The sequence below is a fragment of the Varroa jacobsoni genome, unplaced genomic scaffold (assembly GCF_002532875.2).
Source record: "Varroa jacobsoni isolate VJ856 unplaced genomic scaffold, vjacob_1.0 scaffold_415, whole genome shotgun sequence".
Lineage (NCBI taxonomy): Eukaryota > Metazoa > Arthropoda > Arachnida > Mesostigmata > Varroidae > Varroa > Varroa jacobsoni.
This window is the reverse complement of record NW_019213317.1, coordinates 65,000-75,990: the sequence shown is the minus strand read 5'-3', so window position 1 is coordinate 75,990 and position 10,991 is coordinate 65,000.

Genomic DNA, 10,991 nt, shown 5'->3' with positions numbered 1-10,991 from the left:
GGAATAGCAGAAAGTCTGAAATCTGAAAGAAAAAGAAAGGAGATGTCCTACAGACGCACAGTTGATAGTTGGCGCAATATTTCTTCTGCTCTATGGTGAAGATAAAAAGCGCACACACACACTCGCGCATATGTGTGCGTGTATATCACCAGGTCAGCGAGAGGGGCAGGCGAGGATGACTTAATTTTTCTAGCCGCACTTGTGGCATTACCCGGCAGCATGTCTGTATGTGTGTCTATCTTTATGGTATACGTGTGTGCGTGCGCCTGCTCTGGGGTCTCATCTTGCGAGGAGGACTATGAAGCATAATGCCTCTCAGCCCCGTCCAGATGATCGCACCCTGTACCTTCACTAGTGTTACCTCCGCCGTTCCTGGCTCAGTGGCAGGACCGCTACGACGCTATGGAGCTGTCTGTCCCCGTGGTTCTCCAGCAGCAGCAGTTTCACCCAGCGGTAGGATGGGATACTACCAGCATACGGCTACAGTGCTCGGGCAGTGCGGTGCTAGGGCAAGGGTAAGGATTGAACCGGTTGTCAAGAAGCAGCAGCTACCTTCTTATCATGGGACCACCTGGATCAGCGACAACGATTGTGTGGCCAGGGTTGTTGAACAGCAAAAAGAGCTTCAAAGGCAAAGGTCGCCGCGACGTTTTTTTTATTTGCAGCCCGCCGCGCGATACCACTCAAAGCAATGACTACAACTATCAGTACTTCAGCAACAATAGCAGTGGTAACAAACAGTGACAATCGTAAGGGCAATCACCCAAGCAATGACAGCGGCAGAATTAGCGACAGTGGCCATACCAAAAAAATTTTTGGAATTTAACGTCCAGTACGCAAGCCATTAAGCATTGCTTCAGGGGTCTGGATCCCAGCCCGAAGCGAAATGTGTCTACGTTCGCATCCGAACCTAAACCACCACGTATTTTGTAGTTTAGTAAGAAAGCACGGAGATCGGTCAGGGGCAATACTGGTCTCAAACGAAATAACAATGGCACGCGTTCGTTATGATCAGCGCCGGTAAACAGAATCGTAACTACAATAGCTAGCCGCTGGCCTGACGGTTTGTCTGCATAAGGCCATAAATTTGAGCAGGTTAAGTTGGCGATACCTGTGTAAGAACGAAACGGCATAAATAGATCAGTTGAATAGGAAAGTATTGTTATAAATTTCCAAACGAATACATTGACCCAGCGTTCGTTTGATACAAATATTAGGGTTCTGAACAAAAAGTGAATGTACGTTCCTTTCTTTATTGTTTCAAGAGCTCCTCAGCTACCTGTGGTGATCAGGTTCTACGGCATGCGAAACGGAGCGGCGATGTTGTATGGTCTAGATAAGGCATATAAGGTAAGGCATATTATTTTATGCCAACCATTACCATTTTGGAGCTTAACCTTGACGTGATATCTTTAAATTTGAGTTACTGATGGGCAGTAAGGCAGAGAAACGATCGAATGTGAATTTGTCTTTTTTGTTACACATTTGACCTGTTACGTAAAATGCCGAATTTATCTTACCCCGAAGAGTAAACAAGGAACACCTAACTCCAACTCTATCCGATATCGAAGTCTACATATTGTGTTGAAACTAGTTATCGGTATGCTCAGAGATGTGTCATAGTCGTCACCTTTGCGATAATTCCTACTTTGATTTATAATAACAACGCCAATAATTAAGCGAAACAATGTACCTGTCTTGGATCGCCGAGTACGTTCGCTGAATACGTTTAAACATTCAAACGCATCTTTTGTCTACTAATTAAGAGCAACTACAACAAGTCCTAATGTATATATATATATATATACATACTACTTCAATCTTGCAAGAAAAAAACTGGCTCTGCAAAAGGTCAGTCGCTTATGGTACGGTGAGGATCATTTTGAACAAACACAGGGTAAAGCTGCAAGGCTGTCCACGCTGGTCAAATATAACAGTGCTTATTTTAACAACTTTTCCATTTCTGGTACATTTAAAATGTCTTGAAGTGCGCAACAAGAATAATACGCAGGTTTCCACTTTAACTAGACGATTATAGAAGGCACATTTGCACCAGCGACCCGATCTCTTGTGGGTTAAAATTTCTTCCGGGACATCTGTAGGCCGAGACATAAAGTAAGATTAAGGAACCCAGTTCTGGATCTGCAGACTTTGTAAAAGTGCAAAAAACCCACGACACGTTTTAAAACTTTTAACCCTAAATGGACACTAAGTTTTATTAATGAAATGTTAAGAGCGTTGTTATTATTAGCGTTTGTCTATGATATTTCGCAGGTGTACGTATCCTTTATACGTTTCGCATATATAATCAGTTTAGTAATGCGTCCCATCAAATACTATGTTTAAATGTTTGGGTTTTTAGCGGCTCTTTGAGAGATGAGTTGAGTTAGTGCCGAGAACCCGTGGTTGACCAAAATTACTACCAATAGCTATAACTATGGTTTCAGTCAACCCAGTAGAAAAGTTATTTGATAAGCGTCGAAGTATATGGATTAATCCGAATGTTTCTTATCGTTATGTACGGGTCGATGACGTAAGAACAATGTGCGATGATGACTTTTTTTCATTGTGAATGTTTTAATCAATAATGTCAACATGGAAAGTTTATGTTGGGCTAGTTACGAAAGGCAGAAACAACGTTATAAGCGCAGTCTTTTTGGCTAGTGTTTCACAAGATCTCTGAACACGAATGAAGTTCGCAGGAGTAATATTGTACAGGAGAGAATCACTGATGGTACTGATCACTAGGTTTACTTGTCTGGCTATACCCGCAGAGGTTTATAGGCTAGGGTTTCAGGCTAAGCCGTCAAGTTTGTGTTACTCATTGTAGTAATTTACCAATTATTTCTCTAATTACCAGTTTTGTGTCTTAGGTATTTATTTAGTATTTGGCTGACTCACTGACGGCACCGCTAGTTTCTCTTGTGGTGAGAGACGCATTCGACTTCGCAGCTTCGCAATATCGATGTAGTTTTTTTTCACGATTGTTGGCTAACAACGTTCTGTCTTGTATAGTGATATTGTTCTATAGAAAATCATGATTTTACTGTCTATCAAACAATTCGCAAATCAGATGCTATGAATAGCTCGTACGTTTTTGCCTGTCATCGTTTGGTCAGTAGCACGCTTCATACAATTAACTTAGAATATTTGTACGAGATCTCATCACTATGATACCGGGTAGCAAGACACATGCTAAGGGAACAGCACCTACGTCCTTTGTGCAGGAACTGTCCCTTGAAGCTTGTAACTGTTCGATAGTTTCTTGCCAAAAAGCAATTGATTTTATACAGGTTGCATTAACAGTATTGAATGACATTTGTCTTTTTAAAACAAACGCCGAAAATGTATGGCGCATACGATGCCTCGTACTTTCACAGCTTGTACGAAGTTCGTGCTGTTACTCGGCCTCAAGAATCGTTAGAAATAGATATATTCAAGTATTGTGCAATACCTTCAATGGCTCACCTTAGAAGAGTGCTGGTTATATCATTATTCAGCTTATTTCGTTTTCACTGCGGTTGTAGTGTCTACAATGAGCTTCGCAGTGACTTGTATTTTTTCTAGTAGATAGTTTATAGGATGTCGAGAATTATGTGGGTCTATTTATGTTTGCTATGCTACTGTAAGTGAAGGGCAAGGCCTTCAGATGATCATCCTGTACATACTATGCCCGAAATCTATGCGAAACCTTAGGTCGCTTTTATTGAAAGGTTTACAGACGGTGTCTCGTTTTTCCTGTATTGTTCCTAATTTCACCCATAGAAGAATGCTTTCTAAGTATCTGTTATGAATACGGAAATGTCTACCAAACGGATCGTGGCTCGCCGGGCTGATACTTTCAACTCAGTTTCTTATTCTTCTAATTCTTTTCATAATGAGCTTCTTTACAAACATGCTCTAAGTAAAGTACAATTTATTAGTGAAATTATAGCACCACACTCTTTGTCACTGCACCATCGACGAACGATTCGGCGCATTTAAAACATCGGATGGGATACAATTGACCGGTCTGGCTCCCTCGTTCCATAGACCATACGTCGTTACGATGTAAATCATGAATGTACAAAGAAAAGCTCAACAAACCGCAATTGGATGGTTTTCATCATATCGAATAAATCTCTTCCGTTAAACTGTTGTGTCCGCGCCACCTTAAATTCAGGTTGAGTCAGCCGGCCTTTTGTGAGGAATTTTATCTTGACAGCACGAACTTCTTTTAAGGGATCCCAGGTATTTTCGTTATATCTGTCACGTCTGGCTAAGAGATAGCCGTCAAACGAATGGAAGCAAATTGCAAAGACACTATTTGTTGCCTGCACGATCGTTAGTAAGCCATAAGCAGTAACCAAAACGATAGGCAAACATTAGTAGAACCTATTTTTTTTTTCGCCTGTAATTTTCAATCAGCTCTTTTCGTTTTTTCAAAAATCGTCGTCCAATAACGATAAGAGACGTAACGAAATTTTTCGATAATTGCGCATACGTTGCTCATCGTAGCGTTAGGTAACCGCGTGTGTTTCTTTGTCGTTTATTTCAATTGAATATCTAGCGGTGCACTCTTCACAACATTTTTTTGCGTCCGCGCCATTTAGCCACTCGGAGCGATTTGTTGAGCTATCGCGAAATTGTTGGCATCGTCGACTTGTCCATTTGTTTAAGTTGTTCACTAACAACACAAAATACGGTAAACATCAACGGCTGCGCCTCAGAAACAATAAAACAGTTAAAGGAACTTCTGTAGTCGTACATTTGTCATTTGCATTGAGCGCCATGGTAAGGTTACCAAAGTAGTGGTCGATGATTGGCGAAAGTTGCTGACATTACTGTAGGCTATATCAAACAATCTTTTTAAATTAACTATGCTAGCTTAGTTTTAATAAAACTGTGCTAGCTTATTGCAATTAATTGGTTGGTTTCATATCCAATGTTTATCGCGTTCCGCCATAAACATGCTTAGGTCAAAACCGTTTTCTCGAAAAATATAATCCGCACGTTTGTTGTTACGGGTTATATCTGTTACTTGCCGAAAGCCAAATGCAACTTCTCTCCGAAGAGTCTATTGCAGAACAACTTGTTCAAGAGAAGAGGGAGAAGGAGAGAGGGAGAGAGAAATACCACTAGCCTCTATGGAAGTTTATTTATTTGACGAGCACGTCGAAGCAAAATATTTTTGACTGACGGTAGTGTTACTATAGTATGGATACGGAGTTACTTTCGGTCGCTATATATATAGATATGTATATATATACATACACATATATATATATACATGTGTATGTATATATATATATACATTTACTAGATGCAACGTTTGAGTTCTACTAGGATGGATAGGATTGCGAACGAAAATTCCCTTCTTAAGTAAAAGGCGTATTTTAAGCTGCAGCTTACTCAACCTGTTGGCTGTAGCTTGATTACAAGCAAGTGCACTGCAAACGATCCCACAACATACAAAGCGGAAAAACCGCTTGAATGACTATAGCTGACTGTACAAAACAAGAAATTATGCAAAACAGTTTTTTACGCTAGAGGTATCTATCTTTACTGTTCGCATATTTACCCAAGCGCGTTCACAGCTCTTGGACACCCATCACGTTTTTAGTTCGAATTTTCGTGTGTAATTACTCTATTTACTGCTTTTCAAAGTGTATTGGTACTAGGATATACTTGCCCACCAGTCACCGTTTTTAGGTGATTTAGATCAAGGAAATACGCGGGTTAATGCCCACGTTAAACAATCCTTTTCGTAGTCGTGGGAGTAATTGATGCCTGGCGATGAGGTCTGGCGTTGTAGTCAAGTCACCAGACTCCGCGCTTTGGATCGCCGCGCCGACGATCCAAGAGTCTCTTGAGAAGCTCAAGATAGCGGGCTGCATTCGTTGTTCTATTTTTGGTAAGTATCTTATAGTAGGACGCCCGTGATGTCCCGTCCAAACCTATTCGATGCTGTACCCGCACTTGATTTCCTTCCCAAGTGACGCTATTCTCTTCACTGATCTTTCTCCGACGGGTATTATGAACTGAATCATGAAACTTCGCCTACGGGGACGGTATGTTCTAGACGGCCTTTTCGTTGATTAAAGTTTGAGAAATCGCACTGGAGTGTATTGCACGCATTTCCCTCTGGTCTTGATAAAATGTCAATTTTGGTTCACGAAGATCTTGACTTTCAAGTTCCGCTTTTGCGAAATACGTCGCCCGATTGCGGTGGCGGCGGTGCGTTCTCGGTTTCCGGGTCGTGACATCTGATCACCTTCTCGTTCGTCTTTAAAGCTCCTCTATTTTCGGATCGTTTGCACTATTCACGTTCTGTGCTTTAGTTTTTAAAGTCTCCTCCGCTAATGCCTGCACCAACCCTCGATGAATTTCCGCAGCGCTGTGGCCTTTGATTAGCGAAAACTCGATGACTGAACGATCATTTTCAAGCTAAAGAAATTCTTTTCCTTTTAAACTCATCTCCTGGAGTAAATTCAGCCGGTTTTCACTCGAATCTGACCTTGTTTGCCGAATTCAGTGTTCCATTTATTCACCGGATCAAATAGGCAAACCTAACATCAAGGCATGTACTATATCATTTAATGGAAGAAACAAAAAACAGACTATAGAACTTGTCAACAAACGTATACAAACAGTTTTTTCTCCTGCATTTTTCTAGTCCTTAAAAGTGTCCACAGGAAGGTAACAAACGGACAAAAAGATGAGTAGCATCAAACTAGGCGTATTGGCCAGCGCAGGCAGTAATGACGGTGATGCAGGAATACTAGGCTACGATCCGCGAAAGGCATAGCTGTCTTTTTGTGACTACCACAGAGCTATGTTCAAAGCCGCGTGTTAGCCTCAGACAATTACTTAGCCCAGTCGCTTTATGGAACCCAGATGAGAGATTCTTTAATTCAAATGGTCTGAATATAAATAAATCTACGCTTGAATAATATAGCTAGTATATTTAAATCTTTCACAGTAACTCTAAACTATCACACGGTAATACATGGGGCTTCCAGCACTAAACTCTCTGATTTGCGCAAGTTGAAAAAATTCAAATGCGCCGTTTAAGACCTACAGGGAATACCCACTAGGATTCGCTGGTTTTTATCAAATGAAAAGTAAATACCTAAAATTTCTTGATGACACATAGGCGGAAAAGAATCAGACACTGTGACATCGACAAATGAACAAAAACGCAAACCTATCAAGAAGGCGTATATAGTCCTATTTTAATAGATATAGAGCTTACATGTGTCATAAGTTGACTCCTGCCATCGATATGACCCAATAGATATTCACTGAAATAGCACATGGCGCATGTTTTAAACATATTAAAGAAGTGCATTATATTGAGCAGTAGAATATATATATATATATATATATATATATGTTGTATTTTTTTATTAACTATTAATAAATTATATGTATTTGACTATACGATATAAGGCTTGCTGTCTGTTGTGATTAGACTGTTTATGGGAAGATCGTATGTTATCCGGCTAACGCCTGCGGAGGGAGCAAAGATATTTGACTGATCTCGGATGAGTACGTGTGCTTCCTTCATTTCTGCGTATTCGGATCTAGCTTATTAAGCACAGCTTTTAAAGAACTACTAACATACTAGTATGATTATCAGCGGGAGCGAAACTGATATCAGTACTACGGTTCTAGTTCTATTCCGACATCTAGCTGGATGCTTTACTATGGTAATTATGATTGTACACTCATGGTACACGATTGTTATGGCATGGTTGACATATTGTTACCATGCTCTCTCATTGGTACTCCAGGGAAAAGCATTCGTATGTCCAATGAAACGCAAATTAGACAGCCAACGACCGATAGAAGGAGACATGGCATATACTAGTTTATATATGTCGCGAGTCTCGGTGAGGGACTGGGATGGGCTCGCTTATGCCATGGGTTCCTTTCTGAGTCACTCCGCTATACTATTTTACGGTCCAAATCCGGGCTGTTTCAATATGCAAAAGGTAGAAACTGGCTAGAGCAGGCTGCGATAAGAACGAGTTACTCTAAACCCCGTTTTTATAGTGTAAATTCATATAACAGAACAACCGTTAATTTCATGAAAATAATCACATTTCATGTTCGAATCCACTAGTTGTTATTATTATCAACCACAATGTTATACCGAAGACGTATAACACGTTTGATTTATCATATTTTTCTCTTACTAATTTTTTTGAACATTTACATGATTCTACACTATATAATGCCTATAAAATTTGTACAAGAATTTAAGCCTCGTGTATAATAAAAGGGTAATATAAAAATTCTTAACTTCTTTGGTATAAAGTAGCGTGACAACGGTGACCAACATTTAGAGTCAGACCGTCATACCACAGTTACCGAGACTGTGTTATTTTTTCGAGGACGATCATACATAATCGTATATATTTGTAGAATGTCAATCAGCTTGCCCATAGTAAACAAAGCTGTATAAGAGAATCAAGAAAATTTTTATAAGGAAAGGTTGGCCGAGTTGAGGCAATACAAATATGGAGGGGCCAATTCGTCTGCCCGAAAGAAGTTGTATGAAGAAGAATTTTTTTACTGGGATATCATCTCAACCATGTGTTTCGAAGGCCAGCATATTTACGTTTACGGAACTGGCATAAAAATGTTTATGCCAACAGCACCGAAGGCCTATAAAAAAAAAGGTTACAGATAAACGTTCAAACCTACGACGAGCTCATGGTCCCACGATTCCTCGATTTGTACATAAAAGCTTAATATGCAGTTATATACACATATTTTTCCTAGATCCTCTTGACCCTTTGAGAAAGTGTTTGCTTCGTCCTTACCGAATAAATGAACTAAGCTGAACGCACTGCATAAACCCGATATAGGAGCTTACCTGTACGCAAAAGCCCTTTTCCTTTTGGGTACTCTGGCGCTTTGGTAAATAAGTGTCTCGTCTTACCGCTTTGCCATATAAACTGTTTTCTTCTCGTTTCTGGATTGATCGTTATAGTTTAAAAAAGGGTTTTATTTCTGTGATTTATAAACCCTCAATCGTTAAATGTGCTCGCCATTTTAAATACTTCTGGCTCCCGACTTTCATTACAGATACAATTAAATCAGTTACCATATTGTGCAACCATTTGCTTCGCGGTTTTACAGTGAAAAGTCCAGAATAATGTAGATCTTTACATAGAGCCGCACTGCATTGCAATATAGGAAGTGCATGTTGGAAAGCAAAGACGAAAAATAGCCCGAAAAGTGCATTGACAGTCATGTTTTATGGGAAAGATTAATAATGTAAAAGAATAATACATTGGCTGCTTGTATGATTTTACTCCTGGCATGCCTTATTTGCACTGGTAGTTCTCTAGATTTAGGCAAAGGTTGGCTTTTAACGAAGGACACGAAAGCAATCGAAGTCATACGGACCTAAGTATAAAGGAAATAGGGGCTGAAGTCATTTCTCAATTCCATTTACCTTGCTCTACACCGTTATTGAAGTGTGGTAATGAAGTCCTGCCGTCATCGTACCTTCGTGGTAACTACATAGCGTACTTTCCCTCGTCACATCGTACATGTATGAGGCTTGCTAAAAATTTGAATTTTTATTTACCAGCACTGATCGTTTCCTACTCGTGCAACATTTTCTAATAGCAGATGCCTTCCGAACATCCATTGCGAGTATAAGCATCAGCTTATATCTAAAACATATTCAGCACTGCTATCGAAAGTCGTTTTTCTTTTTGTTTGGTGCCACTTTCTCGGCTGATCTTCTCTGGTGAACGACACAGACCGACTTACGCCTCGATTATAACGACGGTTCCAGACCGGTTTTTTGTCGGTCCCTTCTATCTATCCTGAACCCAGTTCATTAAGAACCGTTTTTTTCTTTTTTCTATTTTCTTGATCTTCAGTATGTTTGCTACGATTTTATAGTAAGTACCTCGGGTAACCGCCAAATAAGCCCCATGTCTTGTTTTGTTCAAAAATGACTTTAAGAGAGGAATTCGCTCATTCGTTTAAAGTCTTGTAGTTAGTCGCCTTGTGACCTTGATCTTTCCGTCGCTAAAGTAACCACACTAGTATGGAACTTTTGTTTTGCTAAAGAGAATATTTTGACCAATCTTCAATATTCAATATTGAAGAAGGTCGAAGCCCTTTGTTAGCTCTCCGATGAATAGGGGGTGCGGCACACCTGCCACGTAGCTCTGAACAAGCTAGTAGAAGATAACTATAATCACGATAATACAGCTGTTAATGGTGGTATTGTTATATCAAATATCGACAATCGTATTAGGCAAACGTGTGTATCTTCTCGCAGCACAAGAAGGTGCATCTGCTTTGATATGAGAAGCGATTTAAAAGGGCGGATTGCTTTGTCTACGTACACTGCTCATCGACAGGTATCTATAATTTTTTTTTTTTTTTTTTTTATAGAGGAATAGAAAATTGCTACTACACAACTGAATGAATGTTAGCATCGATTTATAACATGATTCCTTTTATTGAATTGAAGATTTTCTTTATTGTACTACTCAAACAATAGGATCGACCATGTTTTTGAATCGAGGTTTCAGCCGTCATTCTATTTTGTGTGTGCGTGCTGTTATGCCATTTGGAAATGTACAGTTATCCGCGGTCAGCGTCCCTAAAGTCTTGACAATGACCGTTGCTTTCAAACTCTTCTAGCTAATGTATTGCTGCCCCTTTAGGCAAATTCTCAGAGTAACACATGAAAGGCCTTATTTGCTAGGCAACTTCCGATAGTAACGAAAGTGAGTGTTTGCATCTGCTCTTTCATTGCAGCTTTTATTCGTTTCTTTTGTAGTTTAATGTTATTAATAGCAACCAGCTCAAAAATGTCTGTGTTTACAAATGAACCTCAGGCGCCTACAGTGTTCTTTTAAAACTTAAACTTAGCTAATGGTGTGAAGTTTAGTACTACAAGGTAAAAATGAAATAACTTCAAAGAGGGTAAACCCTATTTATAATGAAAGAGGGAATAGTTTTTAGCTAAACAT